We start from the raw sequence: 8,291 nt of genomic DNA, 5'->3' as shown, positions 1-8,291 counted from the left end.
TGCTTTGGGAGCTTATCTAATCTGTGTTGCGCATTCTGATTGAAGGGACGACGCCGGGAAGGTGCAGAACCGGGAGGAGGCCAATCACGTAAGCGTAAACGGCAACGTTATCCTGTACTAGCTTATACTGTTACTAAGATGAAAGAGAAAATGTGGTAAGATTTATAATGCAAGACCAAAGAAACGAAGCCACGTGCAAGTCGTTCTCGGTAAATCAGCACCAGCTGTAGACTCTCACAGTAATAAATGTCCAGCGAATAGTTCGAATATTCGCCAAGTGCTTACGATGGAGCAAATAGCTAACCTATCGTTTGAGGAATCGTTAAGGACATTGTCGCCACTAGCGGTGGTCGTGATCGAGCTCGCGATTACCCACGTGCGTTTAGTACTTCAAGGAAATGGGCGCAATTAATTCACGGACATATCGGAAACGCAAAATCGGTAGAACTAGCTGCTGCCAGGCTAGCGGGCTAAAGGATAAGATCATGTGACCTCATCGTTGATGATGGTTTCTGGTGGTTTCCTTTGCGATCTCTATCCCGCTCAGATCGTTCTGTGAAAAATAGTTCAGTTCGTTCAGGCATTTCACTCAGTGATTTCGCTGTTTTGGCGAATAGAACCGAGATAGCAGTTTGAGGAGTTGAATGATAGTGCGAATCCTTTTCAAAACCTCTTCAAACGAGCGCGCTGAAATTAAGGTTCTCGGTGACTTTTAGAATCCGTCCATATCTATAATCAGCAGGCTTCGTAATCCAGAATCGAACCCACGAGAACTTGGTGAACGTAACAAGGCCCCAGACGCTTAGCACAGGTGGTGAGCACACGGGGCATCGACATTTACTGGCACGGTTTTCACTGCCTAATATCCAGCTGGGGCACTGCAAAACGAGCTAATCCAAATCCTTAGAGAGAGAGAGAGAGAGAGATAAATGACAGGAATCGCCATTGGAAGAGTTTCTGCTTTGCTAACCTGCACGGGGGGAAGAGTAAGAGGGGAGAAAAATATAGATAAAATAGCGCAGAATTAACGTAAACCTATAAGGAGAACATCTTCGAGAACTATATATATAGTCTTTCCAATAGGACCCAGGCATTAAAATTGAAATAGTCAGTTGGACCGACTTCTGATGTGACGAGTGTATAAGCCGGCATTCCTCAGGATGCTGCTGCAAGTGTATTGATATGATCGAAACTTTCTTTGAACATTATTTTCAAATTGTTCATTATGTACGCCATTTGTTATTTACCCACATAAAACCACAATCTTGCTTGCAGAGGGCTCGGCATCCGACGACATAGAGGATAAGAAATAAATGAATAACATTCTGAGGAAAATATTTCTTGCATTACACTGATTCTGCCGCCAGCACAATCTCTCAACAATTATACGGTTATAATTACAGATGGAAAGTTCACTTGTACACTGTTCTAGAGTGTTGTATCCTCGTTTCAAGGGTGATTTCTCTGTTTTGTAGTGACTCTTAGGGCGAGCTATAGCCACGAACGAGGAAGGCGATCTCACTTTCCTTGGAGTGCAACAGCGACATAAGCGCGCGAGACTGCTAACAATTCGCCGACTAACAACTCTTCCGTGTGCTTGTTTTCATCTCCCCCAGCTAGCAAGATGAATTGCGACCAACTCGCTCACCTGTCAGCTTTGCCGCAGATAATCTCACGCGCCTTATTTAGCGCTCATGTCCATGGCCACAAAGGCGCGGGTGCTTTTCTTGAAAGCACCACGCTGTATGACCGCTTGTGATTGACTCGGCGATGAACGCTTGTGTGTGAACTTCTTTCTTCCTTCTCCTCTCTCAATCCCATTTTGCCCTTGCGCAGTGCAAGGTAGCCTACCAGGCTCAGGCTGGTTAACCTCCCTCTCTTTCCCTTATGACTTCTCTCTCTCGTGTCCCATTTTGGGAAAGTCATAGCCAGTGTTCCTCTTTCAAAGCTGCTTTTTAGACCAGCAAATAAATTTAACTGCCGGTTTTACCACAGTGGTATTCTTATTATTTAGGGACCCGAGAAGTCCTGCCCTCCTCCATATAACAAGCTGAGTGGCGGGCTGGCCAGCGAAGCTGCTCTACCCACCACTCTGGAAATTTATTACTGTCTTTATCGTGGCCTAGTTTAATTAGCTTGAAGCAGTCGTTGTTGGCTGATGCCGTCGAAGCAGCATTTCGATGCGAAACTCTTTTGGAACCTGCTAGACCATGCGTGTAGTATAAAACAGTGAGTCGCCTTGAGTCATTTTATTGAAGAGTTAATCCCTATTACATGAAACATGAACAAACAACATTTCGCATCAGCTAATTGTAAGGATTAGATGGAGTGACTACCTGAACTGATGTCCAAGAACAAGAAAACAAATTGAAGATATCCGTATAAGACTGGGCTACTATACGCTGCATTTATTTACCCCACAACAATGATTATGATTGCATTATTTCATGAGGTAGGCTGCGTCAAAGAAAGCGCTACCAGAGGTGACGAGGCAAGAAAGTGGCAAAGTCGAAGAACCAGCGAAAGCGTCAAGGCTGCCCTTTAGATAGGCAACAGGCGTGAACATATGGCCTTACGAGATAGATGAATTCTCACAAGGCCATTTACGTCTACCGCACGACGAATGTCTCTGAGCAAATCATGCCTGCTGTTAATGTGGGGTGCAATGACTGGTTACTTGATAAAGTGGAACTTTGGGCGAGCTGGCTATTCAATATTGACATACTGCACAGCGCAGAAGACGAGGACAGCAAAAAGGACACGAAACCTGCGCTGAAGTGTTGCCTGGTGTAACTAACATTAGACAGTTTTATCAGAGCATTTACAGTCCACTCCGCTCACACCAGTATATGCTAACAATTTGCACACAGCCACTCAGCAGAACGCTACCAAGAATACTATTGCGCGTGCGCACATTGCTCATAGCGCCAGTGGAACGTAGCCCACGTTGCACTACGAACTCGACCTAGATGAGTGTCAGGGTGCATCTGGGTGCTTTCTTTATCATTTTACAGTCAAGTTGAGGTCGAGTCACTGGAGACTCTGGGAGACGGCCTTGTTAGATAAGCGAAATCAATGCATCTTATGCAGCCGCAGCTGCGCGTGAAATGTGTGTGGAGTGGAGCGCCACTAACGGCGCTGCTAAAGCTCTCTATAGACGCTGGTTTCTGCACTGAAGTGTGACAATGCTTGTTCTCGTGAGAAAGTGCCTTTTGGCACTAGTTTATGTGTATGGTTTCACCGAGAATAGTATAGCCCCAAAATAACTCGGCAGATCTTGTGCAAGAAAAGAGGCTTCACTCCATGCCTGAAAACGAAGCGCCTTAAAAAGGAATTAGAGCTGAGGACCTTCGCTACCAGAACCAGATGCAGAACTTGCACACCGGTACCTAGCTTACAGAACGTCGCGTTCAGTGAGCAATTCGCAGAGTGAACCGCGCTCCCTGGCAATTTTGAACACGCAGAATGAACCCCATTCCCCTCAACGAACCTCGACGCGTCTGTTCGCAGCCCCGAGTGCGCGTTTTCGGAATATCCACTTGGTCTCGCTTAACTGCACTCTCGCGTCGCTATCATTTCGCCTCAGGGAAACGCGCTTAAGAAAAAGGGCGATGCAACTGACCTCGCGTAGCTTTACGACTCAGCAGCTTTAATAAATGACATGGCAGCGACAGTAGAAATTCCTTCAGAGCATGCGTGTTGCTCCTCGTTTACCTGAAGGGACTGACTGAGATTGAACTGAGCAGTGTTTCTATGGGTATTCAAGGTGTACGCAATACTGTGAAATAGAGCCCCTTTCTTCGGGTCTGCCATTGTCCACCATTTCTCTCTATCTTCGACACCTTCCGTCCTTGTTATTACGCTGACAATTTTGCGACAAGCTTTAATATTAGTAGTTTTTGATATGACATCTCAGAAAGAATTGATTGGCTAGAAAAACAAATTTAAAAATAATGTCCCACTGAATGAATGTCTCATAAAACAAACGTTCCCACAGAATGGATTAAGCCTGTTCGGCTAGGCACTACAGTACTCCTTGCCACCGTCACATGAAAGAGTGAGCACGCATAAGACAGCACATATGTGTACGCCACTCACAGAAGGCAATGTTTATTCGATGCCATGTTCAACAGAGCCACATCAACTTCTCGGAGGTCCGCGATCACAGGTCCAGCCGGATCTCGCAAGTCTCTTTCAGCACAACGCGCAGCATTTGATTCGGCACTCGGCCTCAGTGTTGTCAAATCACAGAGTGACGCGCCATCGTGGCAACTGAGAATCATCCTCTGTAGCCGCCGCCAAACCCACGTCCGCCTCCGCCGCCGAAACCACGTCCGCCTCCGCCGCCGAAACCACGTCCTCCGCCGCCGTAGCCGCGTCCACCACCGCCATAGCCGCGTCCACCGCCGCCGAATCCACGTCCACCGCCGCCGAAGCCTCCGTACTGTGCCGTGGCGATGGTAAACACCAGGGCCAGGACGAGGAGTCCGGCAAGGAGGGTCTTGGTGCTGATCATGTTTTATCTGCAATGGTTGAAAACCGAAGTCGCGAGCCGATAAGTCATATGCGAGCATCAAGTTTCAAAGTTCCATATTTCTCAGTTGACCCTACACTTCCAGATAAAAGCAAACTCACTAACTCATTATTCTATAATTAGTTATTTTTCCTCCAAGCGACCTCGTCAAGAATTCAGTTAAGTTAGGTAAAATAATTGCAGAAGCTGCGGGGAGAGTGTGTGTCCTCCAGCAGAAATGTTATTCATTTGCATTCTTTCTCATGTTGTTAAGCGCCGCGAACAGGCAAAATTGTTTGTTACGGAGAGTTTTTGTGTACAAGTGGCTTTTCAAATGCATGTCATTTTTTAATAGAGTGACCACTCTTCTTGGTGATTTCACAAAACACATGGGGCTGTCATGTTACTCTCGATAAAGGTTGAACCACCAAGGAATTCTCGCCTTTTTAAGGAAATGCATACTGTGCCATATGGTACTGTAATTCAAGTGCACTAAATTCTGATAAGTCGAATGCTCCCAAATTTAAGATAGAATTTTAATCTATATAGTCACGTTGCTAACCTGAGACTTTCGCAATCGGTGAGGAAAGTCGCAGGGTTCCTCTAAATAATGTCCCAGTTTCCATCATTAGTAATTGTTTCACAGTGAAACGAAAATACTTTCCACCTCCTTCCAGACGCGTATGCTTGAAGCCATGTTGTTTTTCTTCCTTTCTTTTTGATTCCTTCTTTTCGCTTATCGGCTTTACGATAAAATCGCTCCAGCTGTAAAAGCGCTTGTTTTAGAGTAAATATCCTTGATTTGGACGGACCGTTCTTTGAAGTTCCGCACAATTTTTATCACACGCTGATTTCTAACGTTTTCAGAAGTGACGGGTTCATATGATACAGCCACTCATCTGCCCCAGTCGATAGAGATTCTTAATTCATGCAGGTTAACGTTTGGCTGTGAAGCACACCACATTGGAAGGCTGCTTATCTCTTGCGTTCGTTACCCTGCACTAACACTACAATGAACATGTACCCTATTTCTGTCGGGATCAGAAATTGCAGCAGAATTGCGTCGTGGGGAAATCTCAGTAGTGGCTATTGGTGTCAATATTTAGCTTATATTCAGAACAGTGATTGTTTTACTAGCGCTCGTGGGACAAGTTGTTTCTGAAGTGTTATATACTTCAGCACTCTACCATGAATGGAGAGATTCTGTTACCATTTGTTCGATATTTCCCGTTACAGTTCTTTTCATAAAATGGATGAGCACAACATAGATACAGATGGGAGTATGAGCTCTTTCGAAAAATCACATTATAGGAGTCAGCAACTCAATTCCTGAGGAACTAAATGCAAGAAATAAAAACCGGATGTTTAACTCGCACATTGAAAGCAGTAATTTTCGCTCTCGGTATACATCGGACATAGCTCCTGCTCCAGCTTTCAGGGTTATTTTGGTTCATATAATGCTCAGTTAAGTTAAAAATTTCTCCTACGGTTAACAGCATAGCCGTAACCTGCAAGGCATTCTGCTACGGCCCAAAAACGTTTGCGAAATCAATATTAGCAATAATGCATTTGGTGCTAGAAAGTTCTTGTACATCTTTTCCTCTTAAAAGTTAATAAAGCCCGCCTTTGACGCGTCAACACAAAGAAAATATTCTAGTTCTTTGATAAAACACGCTGTTGTGAATAGACGAAGCCTTTGCTTAGCCCGAGCTAATGGTGGAGCGATGCATACCTGCCGAGGAACTGTTCGTCCGTCAGATGATGCTTAGTCGAGAGGCCGCGGCGAGTTTATATACAAGCGTGCCACGTGTGCTGTCATCGGATAGCGCTATCTGTAAATACCCACGGCCCTATTGACCGGGCAGGTTGCCCAATCGAACCCCGGTACGCAGAACACGCGAAACGAGTCTTTCCACGTCAGATTCTACGCACTTGCCGGTGGGAGACCAAGCATTGCCTTGGCAGGCCACAAACACCCTCCTCTCGTGGAGTGCCCGGCCTGCGAGACCTGCTAGCTCCCTGCTCTCTGCCCGAGGCTACTATTGGAAGCCATTGAAAGCTGCTTTTCGTTGTGTACTGAATCTAAGTGAACCGACGTGACAGTCGTGCCAATACGACGTCTCGTTCCAGTCATTCAAGGTCCGCGAAGCGGGAAACGAGGCGGTCGTTTGACATGAAGTAAAAACAAATCTCGGAATTGACGATTGCGCCGGGACATCACCACGAGAAAAAGTGCAGGTTGGGCTTTCTGGAATAGGTAGGAGTAAACAAAAACAGAATAGCTTGGTTTAGGCCTTTCATAAGAGAAACCTTGACTTCCACATGAAAAGGACGGCTTCCTATATGACACGCCCAGGAAGCCTTTTGTTTTCTTCTCTAAGTGGTTGCTCACACAAAGCGGTGTGCTTTATTAGTATCACTAGTTCCGAAATATCTGTGAAAAATACTGACGTGCTAATCCTGAATTCAATGCAATATAAGTGCCCATGCTCTATGCATCATGCGCTGGCGTCATTTGTACACCGCGAACTGCTGTGCAGATCTACGAAAACCACGAACTTTGTTGTCATTTTGTGCGTGTTTACTCTAGTTTGATACTCGCCAATCACACTGAATAAAACCGTGTTGAAGATATTGAGAGCGCCACATATTTAATAACTATGCAGCAGCTATCATCCAAAGATTGATCAACAGCTAAAGAACTCCTATTTATCGAGGCAGAAGCTTTCTGGCGCATCGCTCTGATTTTCTAATATTGACAGCAGTATCATACGCGCAGCTCAAATAAACAACCATAAAGCTGTTGTAGCTCGAACGCACGATTATTTTTAAATCTTTGCTCGTAAACTATCGCATGCGCATCCCCACCAGTGAGAAAAATCATGAATGAAATAGAAGGAACATTCATATTTTACTTTGTTTTAAAGCGCTATTGACATGTTTGTTTAAATTTCTATTGCGGATAATTTAAAGAAATTTTGGAGGCACCCGACTATCCGAATTTAGACTGAAGCATCAATCGGTCAGCAGTCAAGATAAGCAAGACACGTTTAAAGTATTGGCGGAAAAGAGGCAAGGAAGAAATTGATACGACCGCATCTGTTACTGCCATAGGTGGCTAGACACTGTAAGTAGTGAAGTTTTGAGGAAGAGCAAGCGTTAGGCAGAAGATGTACACAAATTCTAGAATCAAAAGCACGTATAGCATATACCTGAATAACTCAACCAGGCTAGGTCATTATTTGTAACCGCCCTGTTACAAAGGGGATTTTTCTTAATACATCCATCACCATCACACACCACATACATCACCATAATCATCACCAGCGAACCAAATAAGTTCTTACTGAAAAAGAAAATGTGCAGACCAAACTGGCGCATAGCAACCTATGCCAGGTGAAGCTTTAGTCAATTCTTTCATTCAATTCCATACACGTAAGCGCAGTACGTACAACGATGTCTAACGTAGACGCAACGATGTCGCAAGGCCTAAGGCGATGAATTATTTTTGTCGACCAAAGCATGGTGATAAGACACCTTGCATCTGCGTTACATTATTGTACATTTCCAAGCGTCGTCGCATCAATTAGGAGCAGACGCAAGTGTTGGTGTCAGAACCATCAATGCGGGTGATGGCCCATTATTTGCCGCAGTATCTACATATGCTCATTGTTGATGAGGTCATCGGTTGTTGGCTGGGTGATTGTTACTTTCTGTTGCAAGTAGTTATTATGTCATTATTTTTATGCACCAGCACTCACTAATTTTATTACTAGGT

The 8,291-nt window shown here is 44.9% G+C and overlaps 1 long non-coding RNA gene across 1 annotated transcript; it reads right to left on the bottom strand.

Moving 5' to 3' along the window:
- Window positions 1–4,080: 4,080 nt before the first annotated feature.
- On the bottom strand, window positions 4,081–6,446 carry LOC135919138 (uncharacterized). Its single transcript, XR_010569893.2, has 2 exons — window positions 6,246–6,446; window positions 4,081–4,523 (listed from the first exon to the last, which is right to left on the bottom strand). It is a non-coding gene; the product is annotated as an uncharacterized lncRNA (long non-coding RNA).
- Window positions 6,447–8,291: the final 1,845 nt, after the last annotated feature.

This window comes from Dermacentor albipictus, chromosome 3 (assembly GCF_038994185.2).
Source record: "Dermacentor albipictus isolate Rhodes 1998 colony chromosome 3, USDA_Dalb.pri_finalv2, whole genome shotgun sequence".
NCBI classification, from domain to species: domain Eukaryota; kingdom Metazoa; phylum Arthropoda; class Arachnida; order Ixodida; family Ixodidae; genus Dermacentor; species Dermacentor albipictus.
Note: the sequence above shows the minus strand (reverse complement) of the source record. Positions and strands in the feature narration are given on the sequence as shown.